Below are 15144 nucleotides of genomic sequence, written 5' to 3'. Positions count from 1 at the left end.
CACACCTCATGATGGAGCCGGTCCTCTTGCTCCCATCCAGGTGGAGGAGGAATGCATTGGATTGTGGTTGTACCAACTCAGAAAGTTCTCTTGGTATTGTCAACTTCCAGAAATGGGTGTTTCTTCTCTTCTCACTTAAAAAAAGAAAAAGAAACCTTTTTGCCTACTGATGTGTCATAACATTAATAACATAATCTAATTATAGCTGCTGCGCAGCAATGGTCAGGGCCGGGCAAATTTAGGCAATTTTAGGCAGTTCTGAGCAACAAGTGGAGAATAGGAAGATGAAAAGAAAGGTGGCATTCCAATGTGCATTTTGCAGCAGTTGAGGCTTGAACTCAATTTCTGGCATAAAGGACAAGGCTCTGTCTCACTGAGCTCACTGGCAAATGTCAATTCATGTGAGGCTTCACAAATTGACTAAGCCAGTCACATGACAGCAGCCGCCTATGCATGGAAAGGCAGATTTTAAACCACTGTAACAAAAAAAAAAAACAAAAAAAAAAAAAATCAGTCATCAAGACAAAAATCTGACAATACACATCTTGCATCTAGCCAGCATGGAGACAATGGAAATTTGTTTTTAACAATGATTGATTTGCTCCATAAGTGATAAATTGGTGTTTAAGTGTAAAGTGTACAAAGGTTTCTTCGGTATTGGGGCTACATTTTGATGAAAGTTGCAAAGCTGTAGCACATATGGTTGATTTATTATAAATTTTCAAAGTTTTGAAATTTAGAGGCTTGCTGTAGCGCCACCATCAGGACTATGCAAAGTTTGGTTAGTTTTCATGCATGGGAAGTAGGTCTTCCTCAGAAGAAAGAAGGAAGAAAGAAGAAGAACACACAGGAATAAAAGATGAACCTGGCAGCTTATGTAGGCTGCCCGGCCCCTAATAATGCTCAGTAGGAATAACTCCTGCTGCATCCCCCTGATTTCCAAGTGTACTGGAAAACAGGAAGACAGGAAGACAGGAAGACAGCTCTTTAGTGTGTTTCTCTCTGCTGAACGGTCCAGGCTCAGGATTCTGCAGTTCAGACTCGGTTTAACGTGTTTTGAACTCTGGTAGTTTGTCGCCTCATGTTGCTGTCTGACCTCTAAATTAACCCTCTCAAACCTGCATGGATCATCATCCCATTTTTTTGTATTTAAATGCTTTCAAAAGCGTGTAACCCTGTGAAACGTGAGCTAGTTGGCTCAGTTTCTTTCAAAATCATGGGGCAAAGGGCAATGAGCAACTTAGCAAGGAATTACCCCCCAAATTTGCAAGAAATTAGTTAAAGGTCACAAGCAAATGATCTGGAAATCAGCTTTGAAAGTGCAGTCTTGTTTTTAAGGATTTTTTAAAAAATGTATTTTTATTTTTGTTATTTAATTTATTTAATTTGCTTGATTTCAGGTAATTCCTTTGTTGGTTTTTGTTTTTAATATTTCTTTTTTTGGGCTAATTTTCAGGTCTTTTTGCTATTTTTTAGTCACCTCTTGTTAAATTGTTCATTGTCTTTTTTCCATATTTTTTGAAAGAAATCAAACCAACCTGCTCTGGTCTCAAAGGCTTAAAGGCAACATTTCTAATTAGCTCTCAGTTTGATATGATTCACCTGTGCTGCCTGTGTAACAGTTTAAAGTCACAGTAAAATGGCGTTTGACATCACCTCGCCCCCGTGATGTATTTCCTGTTGAAACAGGACGTTGTGGCGGGACACAACGCAGGGGTGGATCATTCAGAAGTTAAAACCAGAGAGAAAAGAAGTTTTATTTGAGTTTGTTGGGAAGAGAAAGAGGCAGGGCTGTTAAAAAAATCTGTGATGCTTTATTGGTTTGAGTTTTTATTTACACCTCCTAGTACATAATGAGGTCACCACCTAAGACTTTCTGTTAGATAAGAACTGAAATGTTTTGCCTAAAAATGCTACAAGAACGTTTTCAATCACTTTTGGTGTCAAAGGTCAAGCGGGTGCATGATGTGACAGAGGGAATTAAAGGGCACAAAAGTCATTTTTCATGCAAGTCATTTTTCAGCTACTGGTGTTTCCAATATTTTGTCCGCTGCCTGTAATATTTCATGTGTCATATCTCCACGTGGAAGAGCGGGCTCTCTTTGCGCTCCTCCCCGCCTGCCTCCCCGCTTGGAGAGTCCATGGGGCCCGCTGAGGCGGCGGCCATGATGGCGTTGAGGCGGGTCAGCGAGAGAGAGCGCTGTTTGAGCCTGGGGGCGGGGACTGGCTCGTCGGGGGCGGGGCTTGCCAGGTGGCTGTACCGCTGGCCCTCCTCGTCGTACTGGTACAGGCGAATCACCCGGCTCCTCCGGGCCGGCTCGGGGCGGGGAGGCGCTGAGCACGCCGCCTCCTCGGGTTCCTCTCCTCCTCCTCCTCCGCTGCTGTGTTTCTTCCCTTCTTGTTTTTCTCTTCCCTTCTCCTCCTCGTCTGTGTCTTCAGACGAGTGCAGGGAGTCGCTGCTGTCGTCTTCTGAAGCGCTGACGCTGGAACCTCGTCCTTCTTTTCCCTCGTCCTCTTCCTCACCTGGTCTCCTGACCTCCTCCTCCTCGCTGCTGTCCTTCCTCCCCTCTCTGTCTCTTTCTTCACTCCTCTCCTCATCTGTTTCTGTCGCCGTCTGCGGAGATTTGATGCCTCCTCCTCCTGACTCGCTCCCTCCCTCCTCCTGTGTTCTCCCCGCCTCCTTCTCCCCCTCCTCCCCTCTCTCGTCCGCTGCCATCACGTCACGTCCCTCCAGGTGAGCGGCGGCCTCCAGCTCCTCCTCCCTCTTTTGACGGAAACTTCTCTGAGGCTTGGCGGGAGGAGAAGGGGAGGTGGTGGTCGACGCTGTCGTCTCCATGGTTACACTGAGCGCCGAGCTGTCCTCAGTGCCATCATCTGCCTCCCGTTCCACCCGGAAGGCCTCGCTGTCATGCATGGGCGGCAGGGTTGTCATGGTAACCTCACACCCGTGGCCCGCGGTGTCGGTTTGGCGTCTCCGTTGCCGTAGTGACTGCACCCACTTAGCAGCCGCCGCTAAGCACCTGAGAGGAAAGAGTGCAGCATCATTTTGGTAACCGTGTCAAAGAAATGAGGACTGGTTGTGCTGGAAGTAGACGGCACAAAGCTGGAAAATATAGAACCAAAATATCTGGTTGTCACAGCAAAAGGTTGCACAGTCGGATGCCCCACACTCATGCAGCTTTACATGACATCAACAACATTTCATTCGCAGTGAATCTGAAGGAAGAGCAGCCAGATGAGCATTTAGAGCTGCATCTTACAGGGTTTCCATGTAAAACCACAGCTGTCTGATCAGGCTACATCACAGTGACTGCTGCAAAAATAAAAAGTAATTTAATTGAGTTTGTTTATTCTCTCTGCCCACAGGAAGTCACTAAAGGAAACTTAAACCTGAGAGACTGAGTTCTTCAGAGCAGCGTGCAGAGACGATGCACTCACTATCTCTGGCTGTTACTTATGTATTTCTTTCTCTCTTTCTTTCTTCTTGTCTTTTTGCTTTCCTGCGAGGTCGGTAAACAGATTTCTGAGTATTGAAGTTCAAATTTTTCAAGTGGTTACCCCTTGCCATATGGGAACACCAATTTTCAAATCTGCCTTGTGCAGCTGCAGCAATGATCATTTGAAGGGCAGTGCTTTTTAAGATGAATTGTGTGCTGCTACTTTTTGCCTGTTTTGGGCCAAGTCAGATTAATCGAAAACTGAATATTGTTTGATCCACCAATCAGCCATTTTTTGGGCACTAGCTCTAGCTTCTAAGGTCTGCAAACGAGCAGCTGTCCGTTTAGAGAAACACCTGGCTGTCATGCTCTGGTGGTAAAATAAAAGCTGGGAGGAGAGCCCACCTGAGGACGTGAGCCCTGCTTAAAGCTCCGGCGCTGAAGCCCAGCAGAAACGTCAGCACCACTGACGCCGCCACAGCCGCTGCAAACTGACCGTCGGAGACGCCTGCCTGCCTCTGGTGCTCAGGCCCAAGAGCACTGAGGTCCCTCCTGAGTCTGACCTCGCTGTAGCTGCTGTCCTGCTGGTTGATTTGGGTGTGCTGGCCGGGCGTGACCTGGAGCTGGTAAGGCCACAGCGTCGTTCCCTCTGTGCCCTGCAGGAGGCAGTAATACAGGCCGCTGTGGTGAGGCCTGGAACTGCTGATCACCAGCCTGCCATCAGGCCGCATCACAACTGTGTCTGGGTTACCATGGATACCAGGGCTGTGGAGGTCCCCGAGGGGTGTGTGCCAGTACTGGACCACACCTGTGGATAAAGGAAGGCCAGTCACAGGTGAAAGTGTTAAAGGAACACTCCAGCATTTTGGGCAAAATAGCCTTTTCCTGACAGACTGAGACCAGGTGTTGGACGCCATTTTCTCCTGTGGACGTCCAGAGGTTTTTACCCAAAACATTGGAGTGTTCCTTTAAGATGAATACCAACTGCAAGAGATGAAAATACAACAAAGAGGAGAGGCTCATATAAAATTAAAATAGTCTGACTGTGTGTGTGTGTGTTTGTGCTGTGTGTCTTCATTGACCTGCCTGTTGTCCGTCCCCACAGTTCAAAGTGAGCTCTGCCCCCGGGTGAACTCTGACCCCGCCGGCTGGGGCGAGGGTCAGACGGCCTCGCTGGGGGAGCGCTGAGCCCGTCAGGGTGCCAGAGAGCAGAGCCAGACTCAGCAACCACCTGGAGAACATCTTCACCAGCCGCTGGGGGACAAAACACAGGCAGGGGCTCTTTGGTTGGTGGCCACGAGTAAGAAAATGACATCATTTTGTCTAATTTTGCAATTGAGTGGGCTGACTGTGATGGCACTTGTTTTTAGCACCAGAATAAGAACTGCTTTGATCTGAGTAGACCAGCATACTGGTTTGCTCATATATCAGGTTGATGAGCCATTAAACGTCAGTGTCATCCGCCTCCTTTACCACTGAGGCTCCTCCATGACCAAAGCTATAAAAGAGCCTATAAAACCTGCCGTTACATTTGGTTTTCATCACGTCTCCTTTAGATGCTCAGTAATGTTATTTGTAAGTTTTATGTAAAGGCAGTAATGCAGCCCAGAGTCTCTTTACCACTGAATAACTAAGATGCATCACTCACAAGTCAGGATATGAGCAGAGAGTTTTAAAGTCCCACGCAGGTTTACATGTTAATTCAGAGGCGTTTCCAACCTCACAGGAGCAAAATTTATGAGAGGAAATATTTAATCCTTGTCATAGTTTTTGACATTAAAATGTTCAGATTTTGAAACATTTAACATATTAGCTTCTGTGAACTTCTGTCTAAAAGTATAAATAATGGCATTCAAGCTCTCACACCCTTAACTATAAGGTCCCATATTACAGATTTATTATCTGTGGCTGTATTTTTATTTGTTTATATCCTTGTATTATAGTATTATTCCTGTCAGTATTTGCACTCATAGTGCTGTAAGGTGCTTTGGATGAGATCGTGCTCCACCACAGCACAGCGCTGCAGGTCACAGCAGCTCCCTGTCTCCTGGCGGGACGGAGGTGTTTCTCTTTAATGAAGCGCTTCATTCACAGTGGATTATATTTTTGTGTTGTCCTGCTGTTAATTCTCTAAGATAACCTGGGCTCAATGGTTCAATGCAACATAAGACCGCAGTCACATGATATTCTCTCTTCCTCTCACTCATTTCTCCTGCCTCACTCTGCTGTCAACTTCCTAATAAAGCAAAAAGAAAAAAACTGTTTGATAGTTATTTCTTCAGTTTTAAAGAAGCTGCCTCCATAACATTACTGACTTACCTGCGTCACCACTGTGCTCTCTATCTAATTTACTCAGCCTTTTTTTTTTTTTTTTTTTTTTTTTTTTTTTTTATTCAGAAAGTCATATGACAGATGGAGATGTAAAGTCCGGCTGCCAGAGAAGCACCACAACCTTGGGAAACAGTCGACTCGTCTTTGAATTTGGTCAAACAGTCCATCCTCCTGCTCTTAGTTTGTTAACTGTCTGGGAAACTGTATTAAAATGAACGGTACAGCTCAACACATGTATTTGATTCATAGACCAATAATTAACTTCACAGTCTGTCGATTACATGCACACAGTCTCTAAAGCTGCAAACAAGCAAGCATCGTAACAGCACGGTGCATCATTAATCAGTCATTAAGACGTTTATAAAGGATTTATCTGAGCATTTCAAACGATTCAGTTACAGTTTGATTTAGACTGTTTACCTGTGACAGCTATCCCCTTTTTAAAGAAGACGCACTCAGATGAAAGTGTGGTAGTTTCCTTCTGGTCCTGGAAAAGGTTAAAGTGCATTTTCTCACATGACACTGGATGCGCCTGGTCCGCAGATGATGTTAAAGATTAATAGCATCACAGGGACAGGGACTGTGTCCTCTGAGGCCACCAGGCTTCCTTATACATCAGGGCTCTTCTCTCTCCATGTGGCTGATAACGTGAGTTACAGGGAGCTCATGCACTGTTAAAGGGGCAGTCATACACAGCCTCTATCAGCCTCTACTGGTAGCCAGCAGGAACTGTGGGAGCTGACAGAGTTCGTCGAGTCTCCTTGAGCTACGGTGGCCTGTAATGGACACAAATAATAAAGTCATCACATGACATTAAAGGAGCATGCTGTGCTGTTTGATTTATACATGATCTGTTCACCTTTGGTGCTGAGTCGTGTTTCACTTTTGATGTGAAACACGACTCTCCTCTCTCCTCCTCTTATTTCCCTGAAGATACTGCTGGGCAATATCTCGTCTGTCCAGTTTGTCAAGCCTGTCTTGGTGAATATGGCACACAGCAATGCCATTGAGCCTTTTCTGAGTCATGATTGATCGCAACCATGTTTTCAATCTGTGTAACGCACTGAAGCTGCGCTCTGCCTCCGGGGGAGTAACCTTTTAATTCACTGTTTAAATATCTGTTCTGGCATTTCTTCCTTGTATTCCTTATTAGTGCATATCAAATCAGATAATGTGTGATATGCATGTGTAAACAGAATAATTCAAAGAACTTGTAATTGACTTTTTTCTTTTCTTTGTGTGTGTAATCAACTTATGAATTTTTATAGTGATATCTGAAAGTAAAATTTCAAACCCCTTTCATCTGTGTGTTAAAAACAGTGTTTTTTGGTATTATATGCTCATATACAGTACAGGCCAAAAGTTTGGACACACCTTCTCATTCAATGCATTTTCTTTATTTTCATGACTATTTACATTGTAGATTCTCACTGAAGGAATCAAAACTATGAATGAACACATGTGGAGTTATGTACTTAACAAAAAAAGGTGAAATAACTGAAAACATGTTTTATATTCTAGTTTCTTCAAAATAGCCACCCTTTGCTCTGATTACTGCTTTGCACACTCTTGGCATTCTCTCCATGAGCTTCAAGAGGTAGTCACTTGAAATGGTTTTCACTTCACAGGTGTGCCTTATCAGGGTTAATTAGTGGAATTTCTTGCTTTATCAATGGGGTTGGGACCATCAGTTGTGTTGTGCAGAAGTCAGGTTACTACACAGCCGACAGCCCTATTGGACAACTGTTAAAATTCATATTATGGCAAGAACCAATCAGCTAACTAAAGAAAAACGAGTGGCCATCATTACTTTAAGAAATGAAGGTCAGTCAGTCGGGAAAATTGCAAAAACTTTAAATGTGTCCCCAAGTGGAGTCGCAAAAACCATCAAGCGCTACAACGAAACTGGGAACGACCCAGGAAAGGAAGACCAAGAGTCACCTCTGCTTCTGAGGACAAGGTCATCCGAGTCACCAGCCTCAGAAATCGCAAGTTAACAGCAGCTCAGATCAGAGAGCAGATAAATGCCACACAGAGTTCTAGCAGCAGACCCATCTCTAGAACAACTGTTAAGAGGAGACTGCGCCAATCAGGCCTTCATGGTCAAATAGCTGCTAGGAAACCACTGCTAAGGAGAGGCAACAAGCAGAAGAGATTTGTTTGGGCCAAGAAACACAAGGAATGGACATTAGACCAGTGGAAATCTGTGCTTTGGTCTGATGAGTCCAAATTTGAGATCTTTGGTTCCAACCGCCGTGTCTTTGTGAGACGCAGAAAAGGTGAACGGATGGATTCCACATGCCTGGTTCCCACTGTGAAGCATGGAGGAGGAGGTGTGATGGTGTGGGGGTGTTTTGCTGGTGACACTGTTGGGGATTTATTCAAAATTGAAGGCACACTGAACCAGCATGGCTACCACAGCATCCTGCAGCGACATGCCGTCCCATCCGGTTTGCGTTTAGTTGGACCATCATTTATTTTTCAACAGGACAATGAGCCCAAACACACCTCCAGGCTGTGTAAGGGCTATTTGACCAAGAAGGAGAGTGATGGAGTGCTGCGGCAGATGACCTGGCCTCCACAGTCACCAGACCTGAACCCAATCCAGATGGTTTGGGGTGAGCTGGACTGCAGAGTGAAGGCAAAGGGGCCAACAAGTGCTAAACACCTCTGGGAACTCCTTCAAGACTGTTGGAAAACCATTTCAGGTGACTACCTCTTGAAGCTCATCCAGAGAATGCCAAGAGTGTACAAAGCAGTAATCAGAGCAAAGGGTGGCTATTTTGAAGAAACTAGAATATAAAACATGTTTTCAGTTATTTCACCTTTTTTTGTTAAGTACATAACTCCACGTGTTCATTCATAGTTTTGATTCCTTCAGTGAGAATCTACAATGTAAATTAGTCATGAAAATAAAGAAAACGCATTGAATGAGAAGGTGTGTCCAAACTTTTGGCCTGTACTGTATAGGTGATTTTCAAAACTTTCCACCAATTAGATTCCTTGGGACTTTTTTTCCCCTCACTCAGGACAAACTGAGGATACAAAATCAGTTGAGTTTGCTTCTCTTGCAATTTGTCCTAGGTTGACCCCAATTTTGGCCTAAAATTAGACTACTGGGGGGGTGAATGATGAGCGGGAAAAGTGGGTGCGGCCATTTTTCCACCAGGGAGTGGTCCTTGTGATAAATAAATGCTTGCAGTCAACCAAGAATCATGAAAAATCCCTAGTTTGACCCCTCAAAAGTTACTCAAGTCTAATTTAAGCACTTTCGAATTTTTGAAAATCGGTTATTGGTACCCCGACTTTCGGTTTTTTATGAGGTTTCCCCCAGGAGTTGAATTTCAACCTTTTAGTACATGTTATTACACACCTTTGGAAACACATTGGTGAAGAAATTTCTTGGTAACGATTTAGTTGGCAGATTGGTCAAATATCTGATAAAATGCCCTTACTATAATGGTGATACTTTTATCAGTAACGAGTAATCAAAAAAAAAATTACTGTTTCCCCCGTTACAACGCTGTTACCGTTACTGACAATAAAATACACCGTTACTAGGCTATAACTGAGCTCACTGACGCAGGCTTCAACCGAGCAGGCTCTCTGTCAGCAATCAGAGTTGCTTAAGCCCGGGATCTTTCTTCAAAAGCCCCGGATCTTTTTTAGCTTTATTTTTAATTTTTATTATTATTTTATTATCCTATACAAAAAATGTGCGACTTGTGGAGAAAAAGCGGTGAATTTGTGAATTTGTATTGTAACCCAGGTGCTAAATTATTATTATTATTTTGCCTTGGGGTTTTTTGCCTTTTTGCCTTTTTTAAATGCCTTGTTCTAACTTTATGGGGAGATATATATACCAATCGATTCAGATTCAGATTTAAACAAGGATTTGTGTGGTATACTTTGTTAGTCACCATGACCTTCCTATGTGCAGTTTGGGCTCATTCTCCATTCATGTTGATAGGCACCTGCACTTACTGATCTGAAATAGATGCCCAAAAGGCGTTGGCCAGTTGTGCCCTGTTCAAGTTTCATCTATTTTATTATGTATTTTATTATTTATTATGTATGTATTTTATTGTTCCACTATAGTAGGCTACTATAGGCCAGTATGACTGGGGCAGCCAAGTAATTTGACATATTTGAACAACTTTTTAAAAAGTAACGTAGTAGTTACTGTTCCTGGTAATTAATTACTTTGACAATGATGTAACTCAGTTACTAACTCAGTTACTTTTTTTTTAGTAGAAATAACTAGTAACTATAATTAATTACTTTTTCAAAGTAACGTGCCTAACACTGGTTTTCAGTGTGTCTCATGTACAGCTACTTTATGGCGCTTTTCGACTAGTACCTACTCGGCTCGACTCTACTTGCCTCAACATGGTTTCGGTGGTTTTCCATTACAGTTGAGTCCCACCTCGCCATGGGTGGAGTTGCCATAGCAAGGCGGCGCACCGTCCAGCTCCCTCTGGATTCTTTGGGCCACCACCAAGCACAGAAAAGTCTCCACCTCTTCATTTAACCACGGTACCGGTTTGCCTGCCATTTTCCGACTTTGTCAACTTCAGTGATGATCAATGTGCACGGTTGCTGTTGCCGTTTTTTTTATTTATTTATTTTTTTTAATGTTTTCGTGCAGGAGTCACTCTCATGTGTCATCACTCCCTGTCCAATCAGTGGCCTTCACAGCGTTTATGTCACATTTTCGGCTTGACTCAGCTTGACTCAGCTCGCTTGGAACCCCGGCCAAATAGGTACTAAAATGGGATCTGGTACCAGGTACTACCACGTAATGGAAAAGCTCTCAAACCGAGTAGAGTCAAGCCGAGTAGGTACTAGTGGAAAAGCGCCATTATTCCCATTGTCCTGTCCTAATTGTACCACAAGAGTGTTTGTATAAATTTGAGTAAAGTCCCATAAGATAATTACAGTTTCACATTATTGTTGAAAGATTTTATGAATTATAATCTGCTCTTTACTGCTGCCACTGATTTGATTTGAGAGTGTCATGTTTTACAATGACGAGATGCTGTGTGCCATCATTTATATGTCTACTACTTTATACCGCTAGGGGGCGCTGTCATAAGTGAGAAAGCAGGAAAGGCAAGATGGCTCTTAGTGAAAGTTCAATACTATGCCGCCACTGAGAACTATGTTTGTTTTACTGCTGGCCTGCTGAAGTAAACGGGGCTTGTTGAACACCCTGGCTAGTTTTATTCATGAGCCCACATTCCACTTTGAGATGGTTCAAAATACAAGGCATAACACTGTGCACATCATAGAATTTAAGATGCATCAAATAATCAATCAAGTAAAAAAAAAAAAAAAGTAACCAACAAATTGAACCATAACTGATAGTTTACTTCACACTCACAGTTGAAAGTGTTTGAGCCTCTAATTCTACAGAAATCACAACAGATAGTTTTTTTTTTTTTTTTTTTTTTTTTTTTAGTAGGGAAAAGGTAAGGGAAAATGGTTGGGGTGTGGGGATTGGAAATTGATGTAGGTGTGTGTGTGCAGGTGTGTGTGCATGTGTGTGTGTGTGTGTGTGTGTGTAAGGGAAAATGGTTGGGGTGTGGGGATTGGAATTTGATGTACGTGTATGTGTACAGGTGTGTGTGCATGTGTGTGTGTGTCTGTGTGTGTGTGTGTGTGTATGTGTGTGTGTGTGTGTGTGTGTGTGTGTGTGCGCGCGCGCACAGACGTTAGGCTGTTAGTCATCTGTGCGGGAGGAGAAGCAGGCTCTGAAGGGCCTGGTGATCCTCCTCCAGAATCTCTTGGCTGCACCCGGTTGTTTCTTTTTCTCCAGCTCGACAATTCTCTCCAACATGTTGGCTTCCTTCTTGGCCCACTCCTCCTGTTGTTCTTGCTGGGCGTGCTCAAAGTGCTCTCTGGCCTTGAGGAGGGAGGTTTTCTCCTCCTGGAGCTGCACCACTTGCTTCTGCAGCTGTGTCTTCTCCTCATTGAGGACGGCCCTCTCTTTGTTGTCAGCCAGGAGTTTGTCCTGAATGGTCTGGACGTTTCTCTTCTCCTGGTCGAGGGCGTCCTCCAGCTCTTTGGCTTTGAGCACAGCGTTCCTCTCACTCAGGTCCTTCTCCATGACCTGGATCTGGAGGTTGAGGATGGTTTCTTCAGAGGTGGCTGCGTCTTTGGTGTTTTCGGCTTTCTGAGTGAGGGCCATTTCTTTGAGTTGGGTCATTGAACGGCAAAGCGCCTCCAACTCCTCCTCACAAGCCTTCATCTTAATGGCCTGCTGGTTGACAACATGGAGAGCTCCTTCAAGCTCAAGCTGGAGCTCTTCCATGCTCCTCCCAGCGGCCTGGCTGTTACTGCAGCCACCGTCCTCCTGGGCTTGCTGTCCTCCAGCGCTTGGCTCTTGGATTGCTGCTGGGGTTGCTGGCTGTTGGAGAGGAGGGGGAGAAGATGTGATGTCCCGCTCAGCGACCTTGCAGAGATCGTCCTGCTGAGCGATGTTCTGCTCTGCAGCGATCTCGCAGGCGCCGTTCTTTTCCTCCAGAGCCACGTTCACCCTCGCTGCTGGTCTGTCGAGTGCAACGTCCTTGAGCGCTTTGGCAAACACAGACACAGCTTTTCTGTGAAGGTGAACGTGGTCAAACAGGTCCTCTGTCGTCAAAGAGGGGTGACAGACCACGTGGACATTTTGCAGTTTGTTGCAATCTGCCACGATGCTCTGATTCACCCGCTCAATGATCTGTGGGTCCACGTCTGTCCTTGGCAGCAGAGTGGACACCACGATCTTGGACGCAGGGAAATTGCGCCGAGCCCTTCTGATGACACCCCTGAAAGAGCTTGCCACGTGATCCTGTTGTTTCACCAGGTCGTCTGTGCCTGTGTGGATCAGGATGTGGCTCGGTGAGCCAAGGCAAGTCTCAGACAGGATGTCCAGGGCTACTTTGATGTTTGGACACCATCTTCTCTCCACCCTGTGTGAGGGAAAAAGCCTGTCTTCCTGAAGGAATTTCCCGTTGGAATCAATCAGGAAGACAATGTCCGGCGTCGCGTCCTCGGGCTGGGTGCTGTCTTCAGGCCGGGTGGTGCCGTCGAGCTGGGTCGGGTGTTTGGGCTGAGCGGTCAGAGCCAGCTGCGTCTGCTTTTTGGCAGGCGTCACTGGGACTCTGCGTCCCTCAGGCCCGGCAGCCTGCTGTTTCCTGGGGTTTGACACCGTCACCAGGATCTCAGCTGGGGTTTTGGGCTGTCGGAGGCGGGGCTGGGGCCCGTGCGCTTTGTCCTCACGCGCAGGGCCTGCAGGGCGCCTCTGGCCCTTGGGCGTTGGACCCCCTGCTTTGGGCTGGGGGTTCTGGTGGTGTGGAGGCGGAGTCTTGTGTTTCTCGGGCTCCATCGTGGATGAGGAGTTTGTGAGTGAGAGCCTGTACGAACCGCTGACAGTTTTTACCAACTCTGTCTTTGTGACGTTATGGAGACATGCACGCCACGTCATAACCCATGGCATTATGAGCTGATGGCCGTATTCTTTTTTCAGCACAGGCTTCACTGACTTTGACTTCAACAAGGTAACTCATTATTTTGCAATCGCACATTAACTGAGCCCAGTTTGCACATGTAAAGTTCCCCGTGTGCGTCAGTTAATGGCCGGAGGGAAGATGTTGCGCATAATATCACCAAAATAAACTGTTTGCACATAAAAGATTGATAGATTTCGCTGCCTATAAACATGTATTGTGTGTGTGTGTGTGTGTGTGTGTGTGTGTGTGTGTGTGTGTGTGTGTGTGTGTGTGTGTGTGTGTGTGTGTTAAGCAGCACGGCAGACAGCACCATGGACAGCGCCTCAGCGCACCTAAAACTGGCTCGTCTCCCAAAATCCACCGAAACCAAACCTGATTTATCAGAAAACGGATCAATAAAGTCAACAGAAAACACAAACATCGCATCGGTGTAACATAACACATGTCCTGACTGTAGAAATCTTTCTGGCATCAGTAGATTCAGTAGAAATCAGCGCTATATTATGTGTGTATGTTCGGTTTGAATTGCGGGTGTGAATAGAGACAAACCGGGACAATGTGGTGGTGAATGTTGAAAACCGGGACATTTCAGTGTTTTACAGATATTTGTCGGGACTCGGGACACGCAGCTTGAAACCGGGAGGTGATATACATGTGTGCTGAAAATGGATCTGAAAAGTAAACCAGTAAAATCCCCAATCTGAAATCTTTATTTACAAAACAATGTGACATCATCAGGACAAAGACTGCTGCACAATTCAAATCAACAAAACAGAGTCTGGAGCAACATGACAGAGATGAAATCAAGCGAGCCACATCACTGGAAGTGATCCAGAGGGAAGCTCTTATTGCTTGTTGATGACTTGATCAGATGTTTTTCACTGGCGATTGGAACAAGTGCTGGACTCCTGGTTATGTAACCACCTACTCGACTAGTAAAACACTACTGTCTCATGACTAAATCAGTACAAAATGATCTTGCTGATTTCAGACAGAACAGGAAAAACAAACTATTTCAATCCATCACTTGAATCTGGCAGTTCCTCCTGAATCCACAGGGTGGCAGTATAGCCTTGCTGAGCTCAATATGGCATCACAGGGAAGATAGTTTGTTTATTTTTGTTGATGTGGGCTGTTGTTTCATTGTTAAACAGCAAAATTATATTTTAACTCGCCATGTAAAAGACAGACAAGCAAGCACAGCTTTCACTGGTTCTATGAATCTGTGTGTGCAGTGGCCTGAGTGTGGCATTGTATTATATTGACATGTTTGTCACACACTTGTTGTGTGTGTGTGTATGTGTGTGTGAACGAGCTCATGGCATCTTCACCACTGCTCCATTAGAGAAAGGAGACTTTCTGCTGGAATACAGAGGTGAACTAACAAGCAAGCAGGAATGTGAGGAGGCAGAGATTTTACCACGAGCTCCTAAAGGTGTTCATGTTCGAGCTCCATTTCAGTGGAAATCTGTGGTGGTGTGTCTTATGTCTGTGTTTAGTCAGATTGAAACTATGTTTGCTGAACATGTTGAAATTATTAACCTAGGATTGTTAAGTCAGGCTGATTTACACTGCCTTACACTCCCCAAGTATATGAGTTGTTTTGAAGTTGTTGTTTGTGTTTTTGTAGCAGCAAAAGAGGACGGGTCACTTGGCAGACTTTTAAATGACGACCATGTAAAGCTTCATTTGGAGATGAGGTAGTTCATTGTGCAAGGGAGGCCCCTTTAGTGTTTGTTTGCTTTAGGAGACATAAGTCCAGGAGAGGAGATCACCTGTAATTATGGCGACTCAGACTGGCCATGGAGATGCGCGGTGGTCAAAATTTTACTTGGTGAAATTTATACTTCTGATAAAGGAAATCACAGGAAATTTCATGTACG

Source organism: Myripristis murdjan, chromosome 13 (genome assembly GCF_902150065.1).
Source record: "Myripristis murdjan chromosome 13, fMyrMur1.1, whole genome shotgun sequence".
NCBI classification, from domain to species: domain Eukaryota; kingdom Metazoa; phylum Chordata; class Actinopteri; order Holocentriformes; family Holocentridae; genus Myripristis; species Myripristis murdjan.
This window is presented reverse-complemented; position numbering follows the sequence as displayed.